This window comes from Ornithorhynchus anatinus, chromosome X1, assembly GCF_004115215.2.
Source record: "Ornithorhynchus anatinus isolate Pmale09 chromosome X1, mOrnAna1.pri.v4, whole genome shotgun sequence".
Classification (NCBI taxonomy): domain Eukaryota; kingdom Metazoa; phylum Chordata; class Mammalia; order Monotremata; family Ornithorhynchidae; genus Ornithorhynchus; species Ornithorhynchus anatinus.
In genome coordinates, this window is record NC_041749.1 from 102,318,159 (window position 1) to 102,330,451 (window position 12,293).

The 12,293-nt window shown below is 43.2% G+C and overlaps 1 protein-coding gene across 1 annotated transcript in view; it reads left to right on the forward strand.

The window, feature by feature from the left end:
- VGLL4 (vestigial like family member 4) overlaps positions 1-12,293 on the forward strand; it is a 152,153-nt gene that overhangs the window by 24,636 nt on the left and 115,224 nt on the right. The gene's annotated exons all lie outside the window — the stretch shown is intronic.

Sequence of the window (12,293 nt, forward strand, 5' to 3'; positions counted from 1 at the left end):
CACTAATTCTTCCAGAGCATGCTGTCCAAGATGCATAGTAAGAGCACACACTATAATACTGGCTATACAGTTTGTAGCAGGTGATTTCCAGCACATTCTTGGGTTCATATTTAAGGTGCTAATCCATTCCCTAGTTTGCAATTGAAGGCTAGTTATCAACATGCAATTTTAGCAATGCTTTGGTGCCTTTTGACTTAATCCACAGAAATCAAGGTTGTAAATCCTCCAATTACATGTTCAATTAGCTTGTTAGCTGCTAGACATTGACTATAGTTATCTTAAAATGTTTGCCTTCAGTATAATTTTGGGATGAATTTTAGTGCCAATTACATAATCCTGAATTGCCCTCAATCTCACCAAACAGAAAGAATTGATTCAGTCAGTGGTTAGTCAGTTTTGTTTACATATTTTTTTTTACCAAATTCCTTTTGTTTCCAAATCTGAATTTTCTTTGGAATTGTTTATAGATATGATCTGGCATATATCCTCATTTTCAAGTTTTAGTGTAGGGAAACTGTGATCTGTTTTACTGCTCAGTTCACTGAGGTTATAATCTGGCCCTTTGAAAACAGTCACTTAGGTGTCACAAACCTAATTGTAATAATAATAATAATGGCATTTGTAAAGCGCTTACTATGTGCCAAACACTGTTCTAAGCCCTGGGGAAGATACAAGGAAATCAGGTTCTCCCACGTGGGGCTCACAGTCTTAGTCCCCATTTTAGAGATGAGGTAATGAGGCTCAGAAAAGTTAAGCGACTTCGCCAAAGTCACACAGCTGATAAGTGGTGGAGCCGGGATTAGAGCCCACGACCTCTGACTCCCACGCCTGTGCTCTTTCCTAAGCCATGCTGCTTCCGCACATCTTAAAAGCACATCTTTATTAAAAGCACCTCTCCTCCAAGATGCCTTTCCTGACTAAGCTCTCCTTTCCCCTACTCCCTCTCCCTTTTGCTTCACCCTTGCACTTTGATTTGTACTCTTTATTCACCCCACCCTAAGCCCAACAACACATATATGTATCTGTAATTTATCTTAGTGCCTGTCTCTCCTCTAGAATTTAAGCTCCTTGTGGGCATTGTAGATGGTTATTACTTCTACACCCTTTGTGTGGTGGAATGATCCTCTTAATTCCAACTTTTGGGTAATGCATGAGGTGTTGGTCTTTTAACTTGCCTTTATGTATGTTGGATTCTACATCTGAATTAGGCTATTTTATAATATCAAGTGAAAGGGTATCTGTGGTGCAAGAAGGATTTATTACTCTGGTTTTATTGCTGGCATGGAGGAATTTTTGTCTGTATATTCCCATGGAAACAATGTGGTTTTCAGCCTTTCTTTAATTGGGATATAGTTGATCAGTGTAAACTGCATGAAGACCAGATATGTGTAGGGTTACCCTTCCGTGAAGTTCTTTTGATAATTTGGTCTTCCCTAGCAATAAACCTATCACAGAAAGTTTTCCTTTCATCACTCAAATTATTGTGCACTTTTCCATCCCAAACTCCAGTTGCACATCATTTCTAAAGTTCATAAGAATAAAACTTCATGTGCTACTTAAAATGATAGGGGCATGGGGTTTCATATTATCCGTTGTAGTTCAAACAGCTAATGATATGCTTTTCTCTGAAAGCCATGACTGGATTATTTAGGCTTCTATATCGGAAATTCTGACATAACCAAATTATTCTCCTCCTTTCATCTGTCAAAAGATACAACCTGTTACTCCTTTTACTCAATGCCTGCTTATAAATCTTCGATCTTTCTTAGAGATGAATAGGGAACTGAGTCATGGGCTTTTTTTGTAGTTAATAAAGATAATGCTCATGTTTCATTTGTCTATTTAATAGATATGACACTTCATGTCTTATAACCTGCCCTTACATTCCCTGTGGTAATCAGTAGCATTCTATTCTTGAGAAAATCTTTGATGTTAAAAATGGGTGTTGTTGGTAGGTGAGTGCATTTATTGGTTGGTGCGTCTCTGGACTTGAAGTACAGTATTATCTTTTGACAAGATGAGTGATCTCCAGATTTCACAAAATTGGGGAGTTCTTCTGGGACCCACAGTATTTGCACAAAACATCTTGCCAAAGCTCCATGTGCTCCCTTGAGATACTTGAGCCAGGAGATCAGCAACAAGTCAGGACCTGGTGCTTTCCAATTATTAGCTACTCTGAATGCTTCATTTCCATGATTCTAACTGCCCAGGTTTTCTCTTCTTGTTGCAACCACGTGGCTTTACTATTGCAGCTTTTGGGGAACTCCAAAATATTTGATCACAATTCCATCACAGTTTGTTAGTACTGTACCCTCATTATGTTTTTCCAGGGCCAAATCCAAATAAAATTGATTCCAATTATCCTGAGGGCCCGATCTTTGTTTTTTTTTCCTAATTGGCTGTCTTTATATTTTTGTAATCATTCTCTGTAAGCTGTTCGTTTTTCATGGTTGTATCCATTATTTCCATCACTTTAGTTTTGCTTGTCACACAGCTGAAGAGGAGTAATTATCAGAGCAACTCATTGCTTATTTTTCTTGATCTGGCTCACATTTTACACTAACTCATTTGTTGTGTGATGGAGTGGCATTAGACATTTCATTCATTCATTCAGTCAGTCAGTCATATTTATTGAGCGCTTACTGGGTGCAGAGCACTGTACTAAGCACTTGGAAAGTACAATATGGCAACAAATAGAGACAGTCCCTACCCAGAAACGGGCTTACAGTCTAGGAGGGGAAGACAGACAATAAAACAAAACAAAACAAAAACAAGTAGACAGGCATCAATAGCATCAATATAAATAAATAGAATTATAGATTTATACACATCATTAATAAAATAAATATAATAAAATAAAAATGTACATATATACACAAGTGCTGTGGGATGGAGAGAGGGGTAGATCAGAGGGAAGGAATAGGGATGATGGGGGGGAGGAGAAGCAGAGGAAAAGGGGGGCTCAGTCTGGGAAGGCCTCCTGGAGGAGGTGAGCTTTCACTAGGGCTTTGAAGGGGGGAAGTGTGCTAGTTTGGCGGATGTGAGGAGGGAGGGCATTCATTCATTCAATAGTATTTATTGAGCGCTTACTATGTGCAGAGCACTGTACTAAGCGCTTGGAATGTACAAATCGGTAACAGATAGTCCCTGCCCTTTGACCGGCTTACAGTCTAATCGGGGGAGATTCCAGGCCAGAGGTAGGACGGGGGCCAGGGGTTGATGGCGGGACAGGCGAGAATGAGTCACAGTGAGGAGGTTAGTGGCAGAGGATCGGAGCGTGTGGGCTGGGCTATAGAAGGAGAGAAGGGAAGTGAGGTAGGAGGCGGCAAGGTGATGGAGAGCTTTGAAGCCAATAGGAGTTTTTGCTTGATTCGAAGATCGATAGGCAACCACTGGAGATTTTTGAGGAGGAGAGTGATATGCCCAGAACGTTTCTGTAGAAAGATGATCCGGGCAGCAGAGTGAAGTATAGACTAAAGTGGGGAGAGACAGGAGGTTGGGAGGTCAGAAAGGAGGCTGATGCAGTAATCCAGTTGGGATATGATGAGTGACTGTATTAACAAGGTAGTGGTTTGGATGGAGAGGAAAGCGTGGATCTTGGCGATGTTGTGAAGGTGAGACCGGCTGAATTAGGTGACAGATTGGATATGTGGGGTGAATGAGAGAGCGGAGTCAAGGATGACACCCAGGTTATGGGCTTGTGAGACAGGAGGATGGAAGTGCTGTCCACAATGATGGGAAAGTCAGGGAGAGGATAGCATTTGGGAGGGAAGATAAAGAGCTCAGTCGTTCTCTTACCTTCATCATCAACTCATTTGCTATCAATCCTATGCTGTAAATGCTTTGAAAATAATCCAGATCTAATGCTTTATTAAAATATTAAGGTGAAACCTCATTCAGGTAGTCTGTTATGCCCATTTTTTTCTTGAGAGGTCTCTGGGTCAATACCTTCAAACGCGGCCATAGCAACAGTGAAATGATCTAAGACCTAAAAAAGCTGTCACCCCCCTGCCATTTATTCATTATTGTTGCCACCTCTTCCTTATTTCACCTCTTCCTATCTTCCACTTCTGATTCATGATCAACAGGGGCCTCTGCTTTTCAGCCAAAATCTCATGTCTGGTGCTATTTCAATTTCAGAAAGCAGGGTTGTTGGGTTTTTTGTCATAGTGGTCACCCACCTACACCTACCGGTTGGTCTTAGTCTCAGTTCAGGGTAATTGGCTATAAAAGGCCACTACATTGTCTTCCCTTCTTTAATTGTGGGGTTTCAGCACAATAACGATTTTCGTTTGAAGACTATTTGGGAGTTCAGACTGTCTCCCAGTGCCCTCCCAGCCTGGCTTCCTTGTTGTGATTCTGGACTTTCTAATAGAAGAGGCAGCAGGGCTTGGGGAATGGAGCCAAGTGGAGAGAGCTTTGCTGCCCGTCTCACAATGAGCCCCTCTGCGAGTCTGCTCTCTAAAACAATTGGAAAGTGTTTGGAGTTCCTTTGAAAAAACAAAAAACAAGAAAACCCAACAACTTAAATAAGTTTTTAAGATCCAGAGAAATTCACTTTTGTGAATGCTGAGCTGATTAGTGACAACTCCGAAGTCCTCTGTTTTCTGTCATTGTAACCAAGGACTGTTGTCTGGAGCCCTGAGGAGCTGGAACATTGCCCTTTCCAAGTACTGCATTCCTACTTATTTTAATGTAGCTATTTTCGTCTGTTGAATTTGTAACTTCTCCTTCCTAATTTTTTTTTCTATGAATCTGCTTTCCCCTTGTAAGATTATGAGCCCCATTTAGACAGGGGCAGTGACTGATCTGGTGATCTTGTACTCCTTCAGTGTCTAGTACATTGCTTACTTAGAGCCTCCTTATAAAACTAAACTTCTCGGCTAAACCCACTCCTCCTAATTTCCCTGTCTCTGTCAGCAACATCATCACCCTCTGTCCCCGAAACCCACAAGCAGAGTCATCGTGGACTCTTTACATCGTCAGCTGCTATAGCCTGCTGATTCTTTCCCCACAATATTTCTGGGTTTCACCGCTTCCTTGCCACTCAAATCACCGCCATCTTAGTTCAGGCTCTGATCGTCACCTAATTAGATGATGGCGTCAGCCCTCTCACTAGTATCCCTGTCTCCAACCTCGCCCCTTTTCAGGCTGTACTGCACTCTAACCTGAATGATCTTCAGAAAATGTTCACGGCTCCCTCCTCAAACACCACCAATAATTATCCATTTGCCACCGCATCTAGGAAATGGATGCGGTTGATGTCTATTTGTTGTAGTTTTTGTTTTGTTGTCTCTCTCCCCCCTTCTAGACTGTGAACCCGTTGTGTGCAGGGATTGTCTCTCTCTGTTGCTGAATTGCCCTTTCCAAGCACTTAGTACAGTGCTTAGCACACCATAAGCACTCAATAAATACGAATGAATAAATGAATGGCCTAGTGGAAAGGGCACGGGACCCAGAGTGGGAGGATGTGGGTTCTAATCCCAGTTCTTCCAGTTGCTTGCTGTGTGACCTTGGGCAAGTCACTTAACTTCTCTATACCTCCGTTATCTCATCAGTCAGTCAGTGGTATTTATTGAGCGTTTACTTTGTGTATAGCATAGTACTAAGTGCTTGAGAGAGTAGAGTCTTATCTGTGAAATGGAGATTAAATCCTCCTTCTTCCAGTTAAGACTGAGCCCCAAGTGGGACAGAGACTGTGTTCAATCTGATAAACTTATGTCTACCCCAGCATTTAGAACATTGCTTGGCACATAGTAAGGCCTTAACAAATGCCATAAAAAGGCCAATCAGTAGTATTTATTGAGCATTTACTCTGTGCAGAGCACTGTGCAAAGCAATTGGGAGAGTTAGTAGGCATGATCCCTGTCGTCATTGAGTTTACAGTCTAGTGGGGAATACACACAAAAATAAATTACAGATTGAGGGAAGCAATAAGGTATAAAGATGTGTGTAGTAGTGGGTTGGAGTATCCAAGTGCTCCGGTAAGAAGAAGTACTGGAGTGGTGGCAAGGAGAGAAATACGATGGGGGAGGGGTGATGACAAATAAATAATAATAATAATGGTATTTGTTAAGTGCTTATTATGTGCCAAGCACTGTCCTAAGCACTAGGGTAGATACAAGGTAATCAGGTTGTCCCACGTGGGGCTCACAGTCTTAATCCCCATTTTACAGATGAGGTAACTGAGGCACAGAGAAGTTAAGTGACTTGCCCAAAGTCACACAGCTGATAAATGTCAAAGCCAGCATTAGAACCCATGACCTCCAACTCCCAAGCCAGTGGGAGTGGCTCTTTCCAGTGAGCCAAGCTGCTTCTCAATCAAGAAAGGCCTCCTGGAGATGTGATTTCCAAAGGCCCTAGAAGATGGGGAGAGCAGTGGTCTGCAAGATGTAAAGGCGGAGAAAGCTGTAGGCAGAAGGAAAAGTGTGAGCAAGAGGTTGGCAGCAAGAGACGAGGACGTCACACAGTGAGTTCATTCATTCATTCAATAGTATTTATTGAGCGCTTACTATGTGCAGAGCACTGTACTAAGCGCTTGGAATGTACAAATAGATAACAGATACAGTCTCTGCCCTTTGATGGGCTTACAGTCTAATCGGGGGAGATGGACAGACAAGAACAATAGTGAGTTGGTTGGCTTCTCCTTACCTGCCCCCTTCCCCCACTACTCCCCAGTCCACATTCTACACTCCTCCCAAGCAAACCTCACTAGCCCTCACTCTCACCTCTCCCAGCTCCAGACCCCTTCTAATAACCTGAAACACCCTCCCACTTCAAATTGCCAGACCATATTTCTTCTATCTTCAAAGCGCTCTTGAAATCCACCTCCTCTAAGGGATATTTCCCAGTTAATTAGCTTCTTCATGTCCTAACACCCACCTCAGCATATATGCATTCATCTATATGTATACATATTACTTTACATATTCTAGTATTTCAGCACTTATTTATTCACTTGACGCCTTCCCATTCTCTTTTTCTTCTTAACTGTAAATTAATTTGGAGTTTTTCTTTCCCATTAAATTGTAACCTCCTAGAAGGCAGGGATTGTATCATACCCCTCTTGTACTCTGCCAAGTGCTTAATTTATTTAATACTGTACACACAGGTGCTTAGCAACTAGTGTTGATTAGTACAGAGCACTGTACTACGTGCTTGGGAGAGCACACTATAATCGAGTTGATAGACAACATTCCCTGCCCACAAGGAGTTAGGATGTTTATTAAGCACTTCCTAACAATCGTCATCATTATCGAGAGATTGCCTACTGTGTGCTGACACTGTACTGGTGCTTGGGAGCAAGGAGACAAAATATTACTGCTTTCTGGAGAGAGTCGCTGCTGTGGGTAATGGCTCTTACAGCACGGGAGAAGGTTGGAAGTGTGTCAGACTCACAATTGATGAGGCCTGTGAATAATCTCTTTCTGTAAATTCTCTTGCAGAAAATTGCTAGTTGACTGGAAGATGAAGTTGACTTTCCCAGTGCTTGTTTCCTCTTGGTACTTACTGAGTTGCACCTCTCACGATTACATCTGGAGAGTTTCCAGTACTCTTCCAGTCTCGGATACAAGAGGGATACCTGTTCTGTTCCTAGCTTGGGCACTGGCTAGCGAGTGGAAGGCAATCTGGTACCAGTCAGAACTCACCTGTGGCGGGCAGAGCGGCACAGGAGAGAGTCGAGGGCAGAGACTCAAGTTTACTGCACAGAAGGCAATGGTAAACTGCGTCCATATTTTTACTAAGAATATTCTATGGATACACTACCAGAATGTTTGCAGAAGGAAATGGGGTGTTCTGAGAGAGATGTGTGCATGGAGTTGCTACCGGTCGGAGACGATTTGGCGGAATAAGACAAGATAAGACTTAGGCAATGGTGAAGGACAATCAACTCTTTCAGACCGCTGGGGACAATTTAGAGCAGGGGCAGGTACTTGGGGTTTGGGAGCTATTCATTCATTCAGTAGTATTTATTGAGCGCTTACTATGTTCAGAGCACTGTACTAAGCGCTTGGAGTGTACAATTCGGACAATCCCTGCCCAATAATGGGCTCACATATGGCTCTTCTTGGAATCATGTATGGCTCTTGATTAGAGGGGCCTACCCGTGGAATTGGCACTATGAGAGCTATGCCATTAGTTTAGCCTTCATGGTAAAAATGTTGCAGGAAGCTGGGCAGGAAACAGCTAGGTCTGCCCACCTCTTTGGGCTGGGCAGGGGCGTCATGATGGCAGCCCCGTAACTCACCAGACAGCAAGGTGAGCTCAAGCTTCTCTTGTCTCCCACCTCCTTCCATTCCCTCTTCCCTTCCCCAGCGTGCCAGGATGGGTCAGCCTACTATTCATTCAATAGTATTTATTGAGCTCTTACTATGTGCAGAGCACTGTACTAAGCACTTGGAATGTACAATTCGGCAACAGAGAGAGAGAATCCCTGCCCATCGACGGGCTTAGAGTCTAGTCGGGGGAGACAGATGGTCAAAAACAAGACAACTTAATCGCGATAAATAGAATCAAGGGGATGTACACCTCATTAACAAAATAAATAGGGTAATAAAAGTATATACAAATGAGCACAGAGCTGAGGGGAGGGGAAGGGTGGGGGGAGGAGCAGAGGGAAAGGGGGGAGAGGGGGCTTAGCTGAAGGGAGGTGAAGGGGGGGCAGAGAGGGAGGAGAGGGAGCAGAGGGAAAAGGGGAAGTTCAGTCTTGGAAGGCTTCTTGGAGGAGGTGAGCTCTCTACTACTCACCCTACACACATTTGGGGGCCAAGAGCAGGCCCCCTGCCTAGTTGCGGGAAGCTGCAGATGGATAGAGTGAAGGTTGGGTCGAACTGCTGTGCAGGTGCCACACATACTGCTCATCTACCCTTTTGCATGCCTGGTTCGGGAGCAGTCTAGTGGAGTGGCAGCATCTGTGCCAATGGGGAAAGAGGAGAAGGAAGACAACTGAATGAAAATTCAGTTCAGTGTCATGTGTTCTCCGCCCCTCCCCCCCCCCCCCCCCGCATCTTTCTCTCTCTTTCTCCTCCTCCCACAACCCCTCAGTGCCCACCCATGCTGCCCAGTGAAAGTCCCAGGACAGGCTGCTAACAATTGTTCTGAGGGGTCCCTTTTTCCTCCCCTTCTCTCCCCACTGATGTCACATAGTGGGCCGTAAATCGTATGGCTTCTGAACACCATCTGCTTCAAGGTTGCATTGAGTTTGCCTCCGCTCACCTCCCATCTCCACCCCCCCCAAAAAAACCAAAACTGGTTGCAGACCCCTGGATTAGAGCATTGAACTTTGCAGCAGTGTCTGCGACAGTGAATGCAGCAAAACCCTAAATGGTGTCCTAATATTTCTGGACTAAGTGGTAGGCCCCCACGGACCAACTTCAAGCATTGAGAGAGGTGGGTTCAATAAAATTCTAAAAATTAAAACAGTATATTTCCATCTGTTATATTTTATTTAGATTGTAAGCTCCTGGAGGGCAGTCATTATGTGTTGTGTTCTGTTATACGCTCCCAAATTCTGAAAACAGTGCTGAGAAGCAGCGTGGCCTAGTGGAGAAAACACAGGCCTGGAAGTCAGAAGGATGAAGGTTCTAATCCCAGCCCTGCCACTTGTCTGCTTTGTGACCTTGGGCAAGTCACTTCACCTCTCTATGCCTCAGTTTTCTCAGCTGTACAATGGGGATGAAGACTGTGAGCCCCATGTGGGTCAGGGACTGTGTCCAACCCAATTTGCTTGTATCCACCCTATTGCATAGTACAGTGCCTGGCACATAGTAAGCAGTTAACAAATGCCACAGTTATTATTATTGCTTACTAGGCATTCAATAAATACCATTGACGATGAGGTTCTGCCAGTGTGATTTCTCTGCTTAATAGATCACCTATAAAAAGTTAAAACAACCACGTGAAAGTGGTAAAAATGTAAAGGCCTACCCAGTGACCTATGAGCAGAACAGTTCAGCTTTTAAAACTGATGTCTGGGTTATGAAGCAATATGACTAGACCTCCTAAAATAGGCAGAATTGGCACATTTTTGGAGGGGCTGTCCTGACACCCAAAGGACTAATGATGAGGTCCTTTTCCCTGTCCCCATTCCTTGGAGGCTTCTCCTTTGTCCTGTTTAGAATCTCAGATTTCTGGTCACTTCACTGTGAGTGGATTATGGTGCCCTTTAACTATGGCTAATCTCCCCCTCACATCCTCCAGGGAAGAGAGAATGAGTTCAGAGGTTAAATGTGCTGGCTGGTGATAACAAGGAGAATTGGGAGTGGGGACTTTATTTGATCATTTTATAAAGCTCTAAATATAACCAGTAAACATGCAGTATCTAGATGGAGAAGATAGGTGTATATTTCAAAGACCGTATATGAATTTGGGCCACAAATGTGAATTGATTTTGTTTTTTTTTTAATTTAAGTATACCTTTGTTCTCCAACTCCATTTGAAGTTGTTATAATTGGCAGGAGTCAATACCCTTAGAGCTCCATTTTTTTTTCTTAATTAATCATGCCCAGGCTTAGCACTTTCAGATAAATTTTTCATATCCTCTGAAGATTTGCAAGTTGGGTGTCGAAGCTGGATTTATTGTAGTTATAATTTTTTTTTAAATTATATCAAGCTTTTGGTCTTAAGGATAATTATCAAACCTTTCTTTTTCATCATCAGAGTTGTGGGAAATGAAATCACCTTTATGGTGAAGTTTATTTTTCACAGCTTTGAGGAAAGGGAGAGATTTAAACAATCTCTGGGAGGATCTGTATAGTAAATTAAAGTCCATGTAGGGCTCAAAAAAGCTAAAATGTGTTGAAAAAGTAAAATTACATCCCCTTCATGATTTCTCTTCCCTAAAAAAAGAACCTAGACATTTTGGGCCATATTGAAGACACGCCATAAGACTTAAATGCTAGATTTTGTTTCATCAGTTTTCTCCATTTAGCTGGAAAGTGAGGTAAAAATATAGATGTAAGGGAAAAAATACTCCTCTATCCTCTACAATTCAATACTGTTTACAGAACGCTATATAAGGCACTATGGAGGCCATACAAAGTAAGACATGGTCCCTGCCCTTGAGAATTTTATAATCTAACGTGGGAGGCAGACAGACATAAATTGATGGAAAACTACTGATACAGCTGGGAGACAGCATGGTCTAGTGGTGAGAATGTGGATCTGGGCCACAGGAGACCTGGGTCCTAGTACCAGTTCTGAAACTGACCTGCCATGTAACCATCGAAAAACAATGGTATTTGTTGAGCACTTACTGTGTGCAGAGCATTCTACCAGATGCTTGAGAGAGAGCAGTATGGTACTGTCCTCAGGGAGAGGTTCCAGCAGCTTCCCTCTCCAATCAGTTGATCAGTGGTATTTATTGAGAGCTTGCTGTGTGCAGAGTGTTGTTCTGAGTGCTTGGGAGAGTACAAAATGACAGAGTTGGCAGGCACATTCCCCACCCACAATGAACTTACAGTCTCCAGACCATACTTCACTCTGCTGCCCGTACCATTTTTCTAAAAAAACAAAACAAAAAATCTGTTGAGCACACAACTCACTTCTCAACCCATCGCCATATCAATCAATCAGTCAGTGGCATTTATTGAGGGTCACTGTGTGCAGAGCACCGTACTAAGCACATGGGAAAGTACAGTACAGTAGTGTTGGTAGACAAGATCCCTGCCCTTGAAGACCTTACGGACCAGTTGGGAGGCAGATAGTAAAATAAATTTCAGATGATTGAAGCAGAGTATAAGGATGTGTACTGTGCTCTGGGACCTGGAATAAGGTGAATACCAAAGTGCTTACAGTGTACAGACCCAACAGCATAGATGATAATAATAATGATGTTATTTGTTAAATACTACGTGCCAAGCACTGTTCTAAGCACTGGGAGGGATACATGGTAATCAGGTTGTTCCACCCGAGGCTCACAGTCTTAATCCCCATTTTACAGATGAGGTAGAAAGGAGGATAAATAGGAAGGGAGATGAGAGGTTAGTTAGGGAAGACTTATTGGAAGAGGTGATTTTAGTAGGGATTTGAAGAAAAGGAGAGTGGTGGTCTGTCAAAGTGAGGTAGTGATGGGAGAGCCAAATAAATGCCTAAAGGCCGTTGGTAAGGTGCTTTGGGGGTGATGGGGGCAGAACCTTTTTTTTTTTTTTTATTAGCAAAATGATCCAGGCAGGCAGAGTGAAGAGTGGACTGGAGGTGGGGAGAGACTGGAGGCAGCGAGGTCAGGGAGGAGGCTGATACAGTAATTGAGGTGCTAGGACCAGCATGGTAGCAGTGGAATAAGGACTCCCACA